Source organism: Ambystoma mexicanum, chromosome 6q (assembly GCF_040938575.1).
Source record: "Ambystoma mexicanum isolate Mex_15411 chromosome 6q, UKY_AmexF1_1, whole genome shotgun sequence".
Taxonomy (NCBI): domain Eukaryota; kingdom Metazoa; phylum Chordata; class Amphibia; order Caudata; family Ambystomatidae; genus Ambystoma; species Ambystoma mexicanum.
Genome location: NC_090937.1, coordinates 408,469,550 through 408,488,421, shown reverse-complemented (window position 1 = coordinate 408,488,421; position 18,872 = coordinate 408,469,550).

Genomic DNA, 18,872 nt, shown 5'->3' with positions numbered 1-18,872 from the left:
TTGCCATAGATTTACATTTCCAATGCTGCTCAGGGTAATGCGGCATTGTTGGTGTCCTAATGTTTTGAAAATAGGTTGACCCTTCTAGATAAATGGTAATTTATTCATCATTTAGCTGTGATTCAAACACTGACAAGTCTTCTTCAGATTGTTTATATTGATACATGGTATTTTCTACCTCAGTCATGGTTATTTCTGCTTCATTTAGAATGAGTGGTTCTCCAAGTGGTTCTTGGCTTCATGTAAGGAAAGTTTGACTTCTCTCAGGAATGTATGGTCTAGTTGAGCTTCAATTTCTTCCTCTTGTTGGCATTCATTGTCCAAGATTTGTTTGTATTGTTTGAAATTGTAATTTGTTATACTTCTTTCATATGCTTTGAATGCAGCTCAAATGAATCATAGTCAGCTAATAAGTATTCTTATCTACAAGGTTGAAAACGTGGGAGTAGGGACAGTTCTATATGCTGTGGAGATATAAATTATACCTTTATATGATTAATTAGACTGGCTTGGTGAGTTTCACTATGCTTCCTTCACAAGTTGAGACTGAATATTTTCCAGTTGTCTCATTTGGTGTGACACTGTTTTTGTAGGTGGGGTTTTGGGCAATGCTATACAGACACATGTTTTCCAAAGCAGTACTTCTGTTTGGGCAATATGTGTCAATTACATTGTTTTTTAAAATGTCCTCACTGTGGGGAGCATTTTTTGCTAGGTTTTCTATCTCTTGGTAGGATTTTAGTACTCTTTTTTTTGTGATGAAACTGGTCCAAGTTTCAGCAAGACAGTGGCCTTCATTAGGGGTCCGGCAGAAACCATGCTGGTAAAACTGGCAGGTAGCCACTGCACCCGTAATAATTTACTGCTGCCTGGCTGGCCGGAATCACTGTCGGATTACGACCCTGGCATTCCGGGAAGTCCGGCGCTGGTAAATGTTAATCCCCATTCCCATTTGAGTCAGTTGGGACTCAATGGGAATGGGGTTCACGGAAGCACTGGCACTGTTAATAACGGTGCCAGTACTTCAGTGAACATCTGCTGGCGGGCGCCATTCCACCCGCAAGGTTTGATCCTGGTGGCTGGTACGGCACCCAACCGCAGACTCGTTGTTTGCCGGTCCAGAAACAACGGTGCCGGTAAGCCTACCGGCACCGTTGTTTTCAGATTGGCAAATTTGTATTAAGGGCCAGTGTGTTCATATTTGCCATTTAAGGCTGTGCCTTTTAAACAGTCTGCAGCTTCATAGCACCTGCATTCTCTATGGGAGAGCATTTTAATACCAAATCTGTACAGTTTTTGTGATAGTGTTTTGTCAGATTATATGTCATCCCAGAGGTATTTTAGCTCTGTTTTCTCAGCTTTGGTGAGGCTCTGACATATCTTTCAACTGCAGTGGAATTGCCTGCAATGTATTGTATGTCTATGTTTGCATTCCTCAAGAGTGCAATGATTGCATTGTAATCATTGATGTACTTGGATTATTTGTCCCTTTTAATGTTGTATGTATTTTTAGAGGATTTGGTTTTATGCTGTGTCTAACAGAATGCATCAAGCTATTTACTTGTCCTTTTTTGGAAACTGGTCTAGGGAAGTCAAAGCGACATTTGGTACAGTGTTGCCTTTGTGTTTATATCTACATTGGCAGTATTTGCCACTTATATTTTTGGAAGCGTAAGATTTGTGCTGTAGGTCACAATCGGTGGTTACTGAAGGGTTGTTGCAGGTGATGTATTTTTCAATAAATTGAAAAATGGTGGTGTCACTATCATGGCCTAATCTAGGAGCATGTTTTATCCAGAAAAGCATGTGGATGTGTGATTCTTTTCTCTAAAATAAGTGTTGCACTTCTCCAAGCAGAGGGGTAGTGTTATTGCAGATAAAGTGCAGCATGGCAATGAAGCGATGGGGAAAGTACCTTAATACATTGACAAGGCCAAGAGAACAAAGTTCTCCTGGTGTTTTAATATCTATTCCGTCTATATTTTGGTTTGCAGTGCATAAGAGGTCATGCAAGTCATCCCATGCGCACGTTGCACAACTTGAAGTAACAAACCATGTGGGTGAGCCTAGGTTCTTAGCATACAACATACATCAGCATGCAGTCTGAACCAGTATTCGGTTGTACAATGCATGTTTGCTAAGAGATTTGTGATATTTGACTGCAAAAATTCATCTTTGTCTTTTATTGTTTGAAACAGTTGGGAAGCGGATATGTTTAAAATGTTAGACCTGTTAGACCCTGTTTTTTAATGTGTGTGCAACTCCATAACATAGAGTCGCTAGTTCACTTTCGAAGAGGAGGTGGAAAAGGTATTCAACATTTTTTCTAAATCTAGGGTCTTCAGAATACATTCTGAAAGAGTGATATTCTGATGCACTAATTTACATGCACCTTTCATCATATCTTCTTCATTTTCCTGCTGTAAAGAGTGGAGGTAAAAAACGTGCTTCCACAATTTTTCTCATATGCTCATTGGGGATCCTTTGGCTTGATGTATTTGTTATGTTTATAATGCATCTTCAATAGTGTCTTTGGAGTATAATGAGTGAATTGCACACTGGTCTAAAATGTTGGCTGCAGTAACAGGATCTACACATTTAAATTGGCCAGTTGATGGTGAGTCTTGAATTATTTGGATGTTTTCTCTTAGGTTTTCTTCTATCTTTATATATTTGTAGTATTCATTGATTTCTTTTAGATATTGTGGGGCATTTCTAACTTTGTTTAAGTCGACTAGTTGTTGCCAATTTTTTTGTCTTTTATTGGCACACTATTAACTACGACAATCAAAGATTGATCAATTTGTGGTTGTACTCCTAGAGTTTGTACATTTTCTTTCAGACCTAATGGCAAATATACTACTTTGCCACGGATGCCCATTAGCAACTCAGATGGAGGTAATTTGGCTGATTTTGGTTGAAGGTGAACGATAGCTTGAAATGGTACACTGTTTGGATTACAATGGTCTCATACAAGTTAAGTTATTGGAGAGCTTTTGGAAGTGGGAATATTTATAAGTTATTAGTGATAGCATATGATGGCATTTCATTATTGTCAAGCTTTGTGTTACAGTACGTGTAAACTGTTAATGGTTTTAGTTATTTTGTATTTAGTTTCTGCTATTAGATACAAAACTAATTTTAACCATTGGGCTTCTTCATTTTCTTCTATTTTGGTGGTTACATATACTATTTCTGTGCTCTTTTATAAAACTTTCTGCGACAACAGACACATATTTGGTCTGGTATTTCAGCAGATGTGTTTTGAAACTTAGCTATTTCTTTTTTCTATGTCTTTATTAGAGTGTCCGTGTTTATGAGGTTTTCAGTAATGTTTTCTGAAGTTACAGAATCTTCTAAATCAACTTCAGTTCCAAAGTATTTAGGTTGGTTGTGCTCAATTTGTTGAAGCAGTTCTTTGGCTATTCCATGTAGGAGAATATTATTTAAATTTTGCTGAGCAGAACTTTTTGAATAGGCTACTGGATGCACATGATTCCTTACAGTAGAATGATGTGTTGCTAATATTTTGATGTGGTGGAAAGTGCTTTTGCAAGCAGTTCCTAAACTGCAGGATAATGAATGTCCTCGCAGACCAGTGTTGCTGCGCACTGACAGGAGGGCATGCTTTGTAAAGCTTTCATTCTACTTTGGTCTTTTAGTTTCACATAGTGATTGAGGAATTGTCGTAAAGGTCAAGGATTGTTGACATACAATACACATTGAGCTGCATGCCCATTTGTACACTGGACGGTTTGTTTAGGTGAAAGGAGCATTTGGTTCAAAGTTTGTTGGGGACATTTTTTCTATAAGTGTTTCTTTTGCCATAATGGTGTCTTCCACCCCAACCACTATTATCTATGGAAATTGTTTTTTCTTTATCTTGTTTATAAGCTTCGTAATTGAAATATGGTTCTGTGCTGCTTGTGTGAATCCATTCGCCATCACAGAAGTTTGAAAAAAGTCTGTATGTTGACACTGCGCATATATAGAGGTATGTTTTGTAATCTATTGATTAATTTAGTTAGTGGTTTCAATCTGTTTAAAATCAATAGAAACAATTTTTCTTTAGTAGAAAAGCGCTGTCATTTAGAGCTTGCAGGATTAGTCTACTGGCATAGTTTTTAAGGGTAGAACATGACTTTTTAGCTGGTTTTATAAGATTGTGAAGAATCTATGGTGGAACATTTTCTGTAAAATACATTTTTGGATAGTTTTACTGTGACTACTTGATCACTGGTAGATAGAGTGTTAAGTTTGTTAGTAGGTCTGCTTTTCTTTGTACATATGTTTTTACTTTTCGTTTTTTCAAGAGTTGCCTTACATTTTTTAGTCATGTTGAGTGAGATTACTAGCTCTTTTGTTTTAATGTTTTCTATACATTGGTTTAGAAGTGGATTACCATATGGTGTAGTTTTATTCTTTTTTATACAGTTTATTACAAACTTTTAAAAAGAAAAAACTATTGCATCATTACAACTCAGTTCACCAGACTCCATTCCCTCCTCCGAAGAATAGTTCTTAAATTTTGATTTTGTGAAGTCACAAGAGCGCAAAGAGTCAGACAGTGGAACAAGGAAAGAGATCAATTAAAAGAGCAGACATGAAGAAGCACTATTCCAGAATGTTAACCGGGCTCAGTGTTCACCAATTGCAGTGAATTCCTCATATGTCCCAATAAATAAATCAAGGCATACATCAGTTTGTTGTATGAGCCTTCGAATAGGGCAGCCCACCATTCTTCGCATCCCCAGGTGGCTCTTGTCTTGATCTCTTTTCCAAAGATTGATGTCCTCTTATCTTTCAAAGCTGGACAAAAGGCCACAAGATGTTTTAAGGTTTTCGTTGAATTTTGACAGTGTCTACAAGTTCGATCATTCATTGAGATTTTTTCCCTTTGTCTTAGTATTTCCTTGTTTTCAAATTGGTTCATCCTGAATCTCAAAAAAACATCACAATATCTGTTATCTGGAAACGTTATTATGTAACTCGCAGGATTATTATATGCTTTGGATTCAGGCAGTACCAGTTCCATACATTTATGTTGTTTTTTTTTCTGACATGTTTCAAGCCAATCCCATGTTTTGTCTTTACCTTGTTAGGATTAGACCACAAGTTTTCTTCAGTTGTGTTTAATGTTTCCAAGATGATCTTGCAGTTCTTTTTCCAGAGGTCTAGAATTGATTGATCATCAATGTCTGACCGAGTGTTCACTATTTGAAATGGAGGGATAGAATTAATGTCCGTCATTTTCCCATATAGTGATAGGGATTTCCACTTTTTTTGCGGTTATTGATGTTAAATTCAGTTTGCATCTGATACAAGCCTTCAGGGTTCCGTTTGAGAGGTGTAGGATTTTTTTCCAGAATAAGTATTCAGAGGTTTCCCACACCTCATATGAACATCCAAGGGCTGTCTCAGCCCCATGTATTAATGCGGGTACCACTTTAAGTTTATAAAAGTCTAGAACCGGCTTTAAGCTAAATTATCCGTATTTTTTGTTTATTAGGAGTCCCTGGGCCATGAATTGCTTACTTTTAGACTTAACAGATTTTTACACTGGTTTGTCATGTTACCACTTATTATGGCTCCAAGATATCTTATCTGGATGGCTCTTTTGAGAGTGTCAGATCCAATTTTCCATTGAAAGTTAGCCTTCTGTTCTCTCTTTTTACCATGAAAGTACTTTAACTCCATTATCTCAGTCTTCATGGTGTTTATGCCAAGACCGTTCTTTTCAATGTAGTTAGGCAGAGCTGTCAATTTCCGCTGTAGGCCTATCTGCGTTAAATCTAGAAGAACAATATCGTCATCATATAGCATCCACTCGATTAGGTTTTCATAAATTTTTGCCGAGAATGACTTTATTTCATCAAAAGATGATCCAACGTCTGCTATGAAGAAGTTGAAAAGGACTGCACCCAGGGGGCAAACCTGTTTCACACCACGTTCTGTGTTGATTGCGCTCGAGAGTGAACCCTTGCCATCAAGTTGAATTCTTATGTAAGTGTCAGTATATAGTTGTCTTATTGCTCGAATAAGTTTTTGTCTTTCAATTTCTTCCACAGCTGATTTTGGTCCAACGCGTTGAAATGCTGCGTAGACCGTTTTTTTCTTCTTTATTGCCTCAATTTTTAGTGAATTAATCATTAATAGATTCAGGTTGCATCTGACTCCTTTGATAAACCCTGTTTGTCGGATGTCGAATGCTCCTGACAGCTTAATCCAACTGTTAGTTGTTGTTGCAGCTGTGTTGCAAAGATCTTATCTACGACATCTAGGAGCGCAACTGGTCTATAATTCGTAGGGTCTGATCGAATACCTTTTTTAAAAATTGGAACGATTACAGCGCTCTTCCATGATGTCGGTATTTTTTTTCCCCTAATGACAATGTTAAATACTGATTCACAAAAGGTAGCCCACTCTTCCGGATGTTGTTTTAACATGAAATTTGTTAAGCCATCGGGTCCGGGAGCCCTTGATGAACTTATTCTTTTGATGTTCTCCAGGATGTCTAACCTACTAATGCAAATGTTCCATGGTGAATCGTCGTCCAGGAATACTTGATTAGTTGGATCGTGTTTTCTGAATAAATCTGTTTAATGTTGGATCCATTGTGCTTCGGTGTTGTTTATTATTGACCAAAAATCTCATGTTGTTTTCTTTGATATACATTGTTGCATTATTTCTGTGTCTCTTTGGTACATTAACCCTTTGTGGACTTTTATCCAGTTATTATATGGCCTCTTGAGTTTCAGCACCTATACGCGGTTATTATTAGTTGCATGGATTTTCAGTAAGCATATATCCCAACGTAACTCACGCTTTTTACTCGCAATTTCTGGATCAAATATATGTCGCGGTTTAAAGTTGGATTTCCCATTGTATGTTTTTATTTCTCTATATTGATCCAGAAATGGACTGTATTTCATATCACTTTTATGTTCAACACATCTTGTAAATTTTGTTATCTTTTTGCTATTTAGTCTCATGCAATTTTGGCTCGGTTCAATTTCAAGCCCAGGGGAAAATGTGTCTTTTTCTTTTCCAATTAGTTTTCTCATCCTCATACTTACCAAATCTTGATCACTATGGACCAGTTTACGAATCTTCAGGTATGTCATCTGTTCAGCTAACCGACTAGAGACAAAAATATAATCCAACAGAGAGTTTTGGTTGTTTCTTTTCCTGGTTGGATTGGAGGAATATCACCAGGTGTAAACCCGTTCAGTCTTTGTAGTTCTCTGATGTTGAATTCATCCTGGATATTAATTGCAATTTTTACTTTCTGGGATACTTGTTTCACATTTTTAGGGGAAGTATTTTTAGAGAGTAAGGCTATGAGGTCCAGGTTCCAGTACCCACATAGAATTATATTTGGCGTTTCCACTGATGACATTATTTCATCAATAGCTTCACACAGCATATCAGTGAAAGCCCAGGTCCCGTTTGCTGTGGGCAGCCAATAAATATTTATTATGTGTAATCTCTGATCAAGACCTTTCTCCATCTCCACCGGGTCTATTTTTAATACCTGGATGTATGCTGATTTGTTGCATGAGTCTACAATCCGATATCCACTCCTTTTATGAACTGATGTTAACATGTCAGACATCGGCCTACCCTTTTGGTGTCTACTCGACAGATTTATGGATATTTAATAGTCAGCGATGATTGGTGCCTCAGAGATCCACGTTTCTTTTAGGCACAGTATGTCCAATTCCATTATGTCCTTAGGTTGGTCTTGAAAGAGATGGAGGAAGCTTCTAATGTTACAACAGCCAATTTTTAGCTCATTGTTTCTTATGAGCTTTGAGTATTATTTTGATTTATTCGTAATCAGAGCACCTGCCAACCAGCTCCAATCATCCAGTTCTTCTGTCCTCTGTGTTCTTTAGAGCTGAAGTCGGGGCTTCGGGGCTCTCCCATTTTCAGTTGAGTTGGCTGCTAAGTTCACCTTTTCACAAGTGATCTGGTATCCTTTTACCAGAGCCGACGTCATGACGTTGAGATTTAAAGATTTTAAATTACTTAGAAATTTCCTGAATCCATTCCCATTCATTCATTTCAGGCAAGTCATATAGACTTCCCTTGTTTTGATTGTGGGAAGGGCATAATTTGTGGCGATTGCTGAGATTTATCTTCAAATATCGGGTATAAGCGAGGGCACTTGCTAGTCCTGTCTTTCATAGTTTCATTGTCTACCGGCAATGCTGTGTTTGCAGATGTCGATGGACAGTTTTCAACAAACAAGGTCTCAACTTCTTTGGGAGGTACTGCAATTTCATTTGTTGGATGGTCTGTCAAGTTTTCCGCCGTTGAACCTTCTATGCCACTTAACTGAATGTCCGACTCACATAAATGTCATCTGGCGGTTATTGCTGATTGGTTGTCCGGTATCAGGAAATTCATTTCGAGTGGAGGTTCTTTTTCTATAGTAGCTTTCTGATGAGTCTGTTGTGTGGCTTAAGTCCTAGATGGGTCCACACATCTGTTGTTGGTTGTCACCTGACTCACACAGTTTGTGGCATCATTACCAAGAGAAGATTTTTTGGTCACATTTAAGCAAGTACAAACTCTTGTGGTTGTAGGTGCACTTTCCTATTATCTGTAGCTTCTGAAGTGTTTTCACGCTCAAGATTATTCTGATGAGTGTTTTTCAGAATTAGCAGTGCTTCTCGTGCAACTTCTGCTAGTAATCTTTTGTGCTCGGCAGAGTTCCGTAATTGTTCTTTCAATAAAGCACTGGAGGTCTCAAGTGATTGTAAGTCCTTATGTGATTGAAACTTAATTTCTCGCGTTTCAAGGTCTATATTAGTCATTTTGGTGTTTAACATTGCTAACAGTGTATTTTGGTCTCTATAATTCTCATTAAATTGTTCGCACATTTTAGATAACGGGGATGTTGCTATTGTTGAACAACTTAAGCCGTCTTTGGATTGAGTCAGGCATGTTAGTTCTTGAATGTTCTCTCCGTTCTTTGTTAAATTGAAATCAATACTGTTGTCACTTTTAGAGTTTGGAGTTCTGGGCATTCAACCATTCTGAATTTTCCCATTCAGTAAAATCAGGTCATGCAACAATTGTTCTGCTGCTGCCAATGAAGACTGTTTGTTGTCAGAGTATGTCACTTGATCGTGTATCCCACTCGATGCTCCTTCCTTCAGTAGACAAGATTGGTCAACTTGGTCCTAATGACATCACTCGTTTAGTGGGGATTTTCTTTCTGTGGGATTTAGATCAGCGGGAATCTCATGAAGAGCTGTTGGTTCGTCCGCAGCCTCAAAGACATCATCTTTCCCCTAGATCTGCTTAGCTCCATTCATCTCTTAGATAGGTGCCCTTACTGAGTCACCACACACAACAGTGCTGTGCATTGTCAATTTGGGGTTGGCGGCTGCCTAGAGTCCACTGGCAGAGGACTCAAGGACCATGGGAGATGTTCAAGATCAAGGGACTCTTCAGCCCAGCAACCCCCCCACACTTGGCATTGCGGTCAGTGCGAATAGTCTTCCGGAGGCCCCTAAAGTATGTACTATCTGGGAGGAAGCGCAGACTAACTCCTCTGTGCTCCCCATCGAGAAAGCTCCCGTTGGAAGAGCACGTATCAGGGTTACGGTCAAGGCTACATCACAAGTCTCCTCATTTGGAGTATCGAGAGAATTAACCAAGTCTTGGGCATTTAGTTGACCATTTAATTGAATCGCTTCAAAAGGATTTATCGGCTCATCATAATAAGTTCGCTCTTCTGGAGACTTCATTTCTTGACAAACAGTTTCTGGGTCACCACCGCCCTCCATCCAGCATCCCGTGGCCACAGTCAGAGTCCCTTCGCTGTGTCCAACAGTCCCTGCCATCGTGACCATGGGTAAGAATGAGTGGTCTTGAGGGTTCCTAGCTGTTTGTGAGGTTACATTTGTCGAATTACCAGACCCTTGTTGACATTGGCCACTAGATTTGTATGATGAGCATCGAGTTGAGCCAGAGGGGAATGGAGAGGACAGACGGTCATTAATCAGGAGACTGGGGTCGTCCTAGACGGCCTGCTGCTCTGTTGTAGAGTTACAGCATCTATACTGTAGACGTGTCTGCGGGTAGGATGCAACAGCCATCCGCGGGACACCACGTCTGGAGGGTCGAAGCACAATGTTGTTAGCAGACATTTTTCGCTGATAATGGGAAGGCCGAGGGTGTGGGAGGGGGCACAGCTAATGCGGGCTAGCACGGGGGCTGAGTCAAAACTGGTAGTCTTATCTTTCCACTGCCACACACTGCCTCACCAAACGAACACCACCAACATACTCTAGGCACTCTGCAACGCTCCGTGTCCGGGTGCCATGTTTTATAGAGAACTCTGCCTCCAGTCCAGTAAAGATGGTGAGTAGACTTACGTAGCTGCAGCTCCTCAGGGCATCCAACACCACCAACACACTCTACGCACTTCGTTTTATTCTTATCTGCTTTATTTTTTCTTTATTTTCTACGGAGTTGCTTTTTAGTAGGCATTTTCTTGTGTCTGTTGGGAAAAGAGAAAGTTTGGATTGGAAAGTTGTGCAATGTATATGCATGTATGGTGCGTGGGTTTGTGGATGAGGGGGTAGAGATGACTAGAGTGCTGTTTGATTGTGATTGATTGTGAGGTGGTATATTAGGTGTGGTTGGGAAGGCTGTGAGAGTAAGTGTCTGCAGAGGTGTGATGATGTTGTGTTAGTGAGTAAGGGGTGGTGGTGTGATGGAATATGTAGGGACATTTTGCTGTTTTGAGGAACAGAATAGGTGTTACAATGGTAGTGTTAGGATGGGATAGGAAGAGTGTGAATGGTGGAATAGAGTGGCTTAGAATGAAAGTATTGTTGGTATGATAAGACTAATCAGGGGTAATATACAGTATAACTGTGCTGTTGTAATTACATACACAAAAAATTAGGACTGTCTAAGCAGCTGAAGATTGGAATAGGTTATGTTAGGAAGTATACATATATTGTCAATATATCAAACTGGCATACAATGAGTGCCAATTGTAAATGGTGTACACCTCTACTTTGTCTGGCTTTAATTTCTTTTAGGAAAAGGTGACAGTGTTGAAATAAATGCAGATATGCATTTGTTTACTTTCTTCAAAATGCTTCCGCAAAATCTTTTTTGAAAAGTACAGCATTTTATGTTTATTTGATATACATGTCATAGTTACAAATCTTGAAGTTCAGTTGGTTTTATTGCATTCTTGGACTTGTAGTTTGAGTTTTATAATGGGTGAAGTGGAATTGGAAGTGACAGAATACGCAGGAAAAAATCAAGACTTAATAAGTACCTATAGAATGGAATGGGTGATGCTGGGATGTATGCATGTGCTGCCAACATATTAAAGTGACAGACACTATGTGCCACTATACAATGGTCTACAGATCTATTTGATCTGCTTTTCCTTTCCTTAATGAGCATGTGACACAGTACAGCTGTACATATACACATGCATTTTTTTTACTTTTATCACAATGCTTTAAAATGAAACATTTTGAAATGCAGAGAATTCTAATTGTCTGCTGCTTCATGTGAGCAGGTGATGAATGCTGGAATGCATGGTATTTGCTAGAGTGGTTTTACAGGGTAAGTAGCAGTAACCCTCTATATCCCGAAAGCGTGATTTTGCAAATTTGGTGAATATGTTACATGGCCATGTTTAGTTATGGTTAAGTTGCTAATCCCATAGGAAGAGCACTTTTTGGGCAGCTTATAACTTTGCTCCCTCTGGACGAATCCTCACCAAACTGTGCAAAAAAAGTATATGGGCCACTCTGCAAAGTTTGGTGAGGTTTGGTCCAGGGAAGGCAAAGTTATAGGGGGGTCCCAAAACTTCTTGAATGAATCGGGAAAAAACTTTGCTCACGCCTACAGCCCAAACCACTGGACGGATTTTCACCAAATTTGCAGCAGGATAGCGGCTTGGTCCCGAAAGCGTGCTTTTGTAAATTTGGTGAAAATCCATCCAGTATTTTCTTTTAAATCAATCAAAAAGTAGGTCACAAAAAAATAGTGATATGTATGTCCACTTCGCGGACACATTTCCCTGTTCGGTCCGCGGACAGGACACTGATTGAATAATTGGATTGTGTCATGTCCACGGACATGCGACGTGTTTGCTGATTGGCTGGAATGATGTGTGAGGTGTGTCGTATTGTTTTGATGCGTCCGCCATCTTGGATCCGTGGACATCCGCGGACAGCGCGGTGACAAATGGGGGGAAATACAACTTTGGCAAGTCTGTTGGTGTGTAAGAGTGTTTGGGGAAAGTGGGGGAGTAAGAGATGGGTCAAATGCTGTATTTATTCAGATGGCAGGCACCCCTGTTTTTTTTGTTTCGGACAGCCGCTTTGTCCGGGATGCCCTTAATGAGTCAAAGCGGGGGTGTCCTAAAGACACTATACCTGTCCGTGATGCTCTTAGAACAGATTCTGTGTCCGGAATGTCCGTAATTAACCAAGATGGAGGTGTCCTAAGGACACTATTCCTGTCCTTACTGTCCGCAGGCAAGTTAAAACTGTTCTAAGAACACGCACGTGTCCGGGATGTCTGTAATTATCCAAAATGGGGGTGTTCTAAGGACACTATACCTGTCCATGCTGTTCTTAGAACACATTCTGTGTCCAGGATGTCCATAGTTAACCAAAATGGAGGTGTCCTAAGGACACTATTCCTGTCCGTTCTGTCCGCAGGCAAGTTGAAACTGTTCTAAGAACACACGCAGTGTCCGGGATGTCCGTAATTATCCAAAATGGGGGTGTCCTAAGGACACTATTCCTGTCCGTACTGTCCACAGGCAAGTTGAAACTGTTCTAAGAACATGCGTGGTGTCCGGGATGTCCGTAATTAAAGAAAATGGTGGTGTCCTAAGGACACTATACCTGTCCGTGCTGTACGCAAGCAAAATAAAACTGTCCTTAGAACACGCACGGTTTCTGCGGACATGAAAAATGCCCATATGGCATAGTTCAAATGTTTGATTCTATGGGTGTGATCTATGGGTGTGATATGCTGCGGTGGTTGTGGCCAGGGCCTAGAATCATTGCTGCATGGCCAAAGGCTGTAGGCCATACACCCAAGACTCTAGGCCCTGGCCACAACCACTGCAGCATATCACACCCATAGATCACATCCATAGAATGGAATATCGATGAAATGTTTGCAAATCTATAGTTTATGTTCTGTTTGATTTGTATAGTTTGTATATGAAGTTGCAGCGTGCGGTGTCCGGGATGTCCGTAATTAAAAAAAAATGGACTATACGCAAGTAAAATAGAACTGTTCTTAGAACATGCGTGGTGTCCGCAGACATAATAAATACCCATATGGCATAGTTCAAATGTTTGATTCTATGGGTGTGATCTATGGGTGTGATATGCTGCGGTGGTTGTGGCCAGGGTCTAGAGTCTTGGGTGTATGGCTGAAGGCCATAGGCCGAAGGCCATGTACCCAAGAATTTTCTAAGGTATTTAGTCTTGTTGTGGCTTGTTGACACATGGGTGGTGTCATACCATGTACGTCCAGTTTGTCTGTGGAGCAAATTTCAATTATTGGTTGCTTTTCTTTTTTCAACATTGTTTAATTGAATTTGGAACCGCTTGCAAGAGTTGGCAATAGGACATACAATTGACGTTTCTGTGTGCTAATTGTTCCATGACATCAGTAGCAAATGAGTTATGGCCATAAAGTGCATGGATGTGCCGGGTTTTTAATATTACTTGTGCTTCTTGAGATAGTACACCAACTCTAATACTTTTTAAAATGTTGGCGTAAGTGAGGTCTGTAGATTGGCGCATGTTTTCTGTTAATTCTCTGTATTGGAAATGTTGCTAAAGGTTGACATTTTCTATGCTGCCAACAGTTTTATGGCAGAGTTTGGGCCTCATTACGACCGAGGCGGTAAGGGGTTAACGGCGCCGTAAAAGGTGGTGGCGCCGTTAACCCCATACCACCTAATTACGAGGTCCCTTTGCGGGTCCCGACCTTAACGGCTGGTTTTTAACAGCCGTTAAGGATTGGACCTGCAAAGGGACCTTGGAGGTATTTACGGTACTGCAATTTGCGATACCGTAACTACCGCCTTCCCCATTTCCATTGAGCCCTATGGGGGCAAAAATGGGAATTGGGAAGGGCCAATGGTGAATGGGGAATTACCGCCCACCAACCTTGGAATGGGCCGTAATTCTGGAATTCACCATGGCGCAATCGGTAAAATACCGACGGCAACCATGGTGCTACTAGCACCATGGTTACCGCCTGGGTCGTAATATCCCCCTTCGTGTCCTAAGGTTTTAAAAATAGGTTCACCTTTCACTGGTGTCAATTGAAGAAGATTTCCGAAAACAATAATGTGTTTTCCTCCAAAGAGCTCTTCGTAGTTTGTTTTAAGTACTTCTTGTAATCTGAGGTGAATCAAAGCCAACATTAGGTTGGAGACCATGCTCACTTCATCTATTAGTAGCATTTTCATCTGTTTTAAGACTCTGTGTAGTTCCATTGCAGCTTCTGTAGAAAGTTTGTAATATTCTAACTTGTTTTGGTGTTCTACTGGAAGGAGTAGTAATCAGTATAAAGTGACACTGCCTATGTTGTAGGCATCTAAACCTGTGGGGGCATTTACAACATCTGACGGTTTGTTGTTTGTCAATTGTTGAAGGAACTTGCAGATGATTTTGATTAATAATGTTTTGCCTGAACCAGCTTCACCACTGACGTATAGTAGTATAGGTTTGTAATTTTGGCAGGTACATTCTTTATTTTCATGTTGTACACCATGTGCAATTTCTTTTGTTACTTCTTGAAAAATGGTACGCTGCTCTTTGTTCAATTTTAATTGTAGTACAGTTAAGTCTTCTGTATCTTCTTCATAGTGACACATGGTGTTTTCTACTTCTGACATGGCTAATTCTGCCTCATTTGCTATTAGTGGCTCTCCCAGTGGTTTTTGGCCCTGTTACAGAAGGTTGACTACTGTCGGGAGTGTCCTTATCTAGTTAGGCCTGGAGTTCTTCTTCATGTTGCTGTTCATTGTGCAACATTGTTTTGTACTGTGTAAAGTTTACATCGGTTATAGTGCTTTCATTTGCTTTGAAAGCGTATTCATAGGAGTCATAGTTATATAGTATCTCATCTTCTTTTCTCCATGGTTTAAAAAGTTGTAGCAGGGACATGTAATATAGTTCTATATATTTTTTTTTATTTTTTTTGTGGTGAATGTGGTTGTGTGATTTCTTTTTATTTTACTTCAAACACATGATACATCACCTTCATTGGCCCAAATATCTGCATTATTACTGTAAATTATCCATGGAATAACAAAACCCTTGAAATTCAAGAAAAAATGTTTGTTGTAGGGATGTTAATGTGAGTAATACATTGTAAAAAAAAAACTTGAAATTCTAAGAAAAATCTTTAGTTGCAAGGACGTAAAGGTGAGAACTTAACATAACAAAAACCCAGAAATGTAGCTAAAGCCACCTTAACTCTGCACCCAATGTTGTACAGCCTATGACCACAATGATGACATCAGTGATGACATCAGTGATGACATCACTAATAACATCTTCTATAACATAGACACAAGTCAATGTATTAAAACATGGGATACAATTTAAAGATTACTTTTACCTTGTACAGTATGTGTTTTATTTAAATTTTAACATCTTAATCACTTACAAAAGACACACATTTATGTATATGTTTTGATTATAGAGACCTTAACAGGAGCATATGGGTGGATAGATATCCATTACCAAAGGTTAATGGGATGTTGATGACTATAGCTGAGGTGGGATGCTATAGCACACTGGATTTATAATCAGCATGCCATCAGGTGGACTTGTACCTGGCGTCATAGGCACTAACAACATGCATTACCCTGGTGGGTGCAAATTAGTATAAAAGAATGCTGTTTGATTTAGCATCAACATCAGTGGTATTCCAAGGGATGATAGATGACCTGTTCAGGAAGGTGCCAGTTGTGAATTGTTTTAGGATGACATCCTAGGGGGCCAAGAGTGAGGAGAAACATGACAATAGGATGTGTGAGTTGTTACATATAATATTAAAGGAAGGCTTAAAGGATAGTTCCGGGACTTTTTTTTTATTGTCCCTACGGTTCGGCCATGCGTTTTTAAGCATAAATCGGTAGATCGTAGAAAACTTTCCTATGGACCTTACCCGACTTTTCGTCCATTAACGCACTCGAAATCAGCCGCCATTTTGTGATAATCCTATCAATTCCCCCCATCGCCCTGGCTCACCTGCGTTTGCGGCACTAAATCAAATCCCCCGCCCCTGAAACAGACATCAGCAGACGCGTACCGCCCATTTCCCAACGCCAAAGCACGTTTCGTGTCAACAATCGCTGCGCCTCAGCTAATGATGTGTCGCCATGGAAATGGCAGGACGCCTCTTTCCTCAATAAGTATAAACACACTGTTTCACAACACACAGCAGCAGATTTTCGATTCCATTCCTCTCTCTGTGTTACTTTGAGTATTCTGTGACTCGTTTCTGTGCTCTGGTCAGCTACCTTCGCCGCTTCTAGGCCTTGTGAACACCTGTACCATCTCAGTAAATTATTTTACTTTCTTTACCACACAATGGCTACAATAATGCCGTATATGTACGAGCCCGAGTACACCGAGGAGGAACTACTGGAAAGGCAAGCATGCGAAAACGATGGGGATTCGGACGGCAGTTGGGAGGACCAGTCAACGGATGAAGAGCCTGGACCATGTCGCATGGACGGCGTCTCCACCTAGTGCACGTGCAATCGGTGCGAGCTAATGCCAACTGAGGAGGAGAACTGCTGCTGCCGTGAAAATTCCGGGTGCTTGGCCTACATTTTGGAAGGCGAGCCAAGTCCGCAATGCATCACCGAGCTGCCAGAGTTCAGGGAAGCCTGCCTCTCACGGACCGTGTTGAGGATGATGATGCACGAACTTCGCGGCATTGTTCGTCCGCGTAATCCGAGTAATGATGCCACTACTATTTCATGGTCGTCTCCCACATATAAAATTACATCTACATATCATTCGAACGCATGTAAATTGGTTCCATATTGTGCATTTTCTAGATAGAATTTTTTTTCAAAGCAGAATGACATTTTTTTACCTGAATCGACATTGATAAGAAAGTTTTGTCATTTTAATACAGTTTGCTTCTTTCTTTTTCACAGGTGGTACAGGCTGGTGGCCTATCGTTGCTTCACTTGGTGGCTTCACGGGAGGCTCGGACACCGCGTTCGGAGAGTAATACCTGCCTGTGCGGTACTTGCCATTAGACAACATTTCCCCAGCGACAGTGGACAATACCGCAGATTTTCCCTGGATGTGCTGCAACCGGAACTTTACAATGTGTAATGTTTATTATTTATGTTCAATTGAAATTAAGATCTAAAATAAAACCCAACATATATTTTAACAATGGTTGTCTTCCTGTGTCTTGTCTGCACGACCACCGCCCCAATCCACCCCCCGCCCTATCAAAGGCAGTTCGCACCGGGGTACTTGAACTGGCAAACGGATCTGTCAGGGAGCGATAAAGGTCAAGAGGTGCCAAAGACCATGTACACTTCAAAGGGGTCTATAGAGCATGGGTTGTTGTTCCCATGTCTACCTCCAGACCCCGTGTCTCCTGCCAAGCATCCCCCCTCACGCTGGACGCCCCCCTGCAAACCGCATAATGCCACGACATATACACGTCATCCATTCACAAACACACCCCTGTTTCGAATTCTTTATAACCCACTTCATAGTTCTAATGAGAACTTCTTTGCGCTAGTCAACCCGTGAAGGTGCTGGTTATCTGCTCTTCATCTCTGTGAACTTCCGTGACCACTTCGAGCAAACTCGTCAGTTTGAAACCTGTGAACTGCTCCCTGTTCTACGACAAGAAACTACTCTGATCCCTGCATCTAACTGTTTGTTCGTCAAGGTAAGGCCATTTAGTTCCAAGAACCAAAACGAACCTTGCATTGGACCTTTTATGTGTCATTTAATTTTTTAACACATTGGTATTCATTGAGAATTGTTGATCTTTACTTTTCAGAACTTCCACAATGCCTGCCTGTTCCGTTGGCGGTTGCCCTTCGAAGACCCATAATAAATCTGAAGGTACTATAATGCATGTTTTCCCTAAGACAATAGATCAGATAAGAGAATGGGTCCGATATTGCGGATATCCACCGTCTGAGCTTGAAAGTAGAGTCCTAGAAGTCTTTGCGGACAAGAGGGGTGATCGATACCGCATCTGCAGCAGGCACTTTAGCTCAAACATGTACTCCACATCATTGCTAATAAAGAAGAAAACACTGTGAGCGACGCGAAAATTGCTCTCAACCGCTATTCCCACTCTATTCGTCCACATCCCTCCACTGGTGAGTCAAGTTTACGGATTTAGCTCTCGGTCTAGCGGTAGTGTGTAGCATTAGCTAACAATAATTTCCCCATTTATGTATCCACTCAATATGAAGGCGGAAGATTCTCCATCCGTGTCGTTATTGCAGTCATCAGCCACTTCAAGCGTCTATCGGGTAATCTTACTTAGCTATTCTGCCACTGACTTGTTTTAGGCATGTAAATCAATAGTTTTAATTTATCGTGTAATTATTTTACCTAATGGTACAGCCTAGTACTCGTCCTCTAGTCTTTGTTTTCAGTTATAATTATTGTTATCCAAAATAAAGCAAGTACTGTCTTTCAGGGAGATGCTGAGGAGTCCAACGCATTGACGACAACCGTTGATGTCACTCAGATGCTCGAGGTACGTTTCCGGACAGTTCCATCGATGGAGATCATCAGATCTTGCATTCTTGTAGCGTGATTGTTACACACAATGTTTCTTTC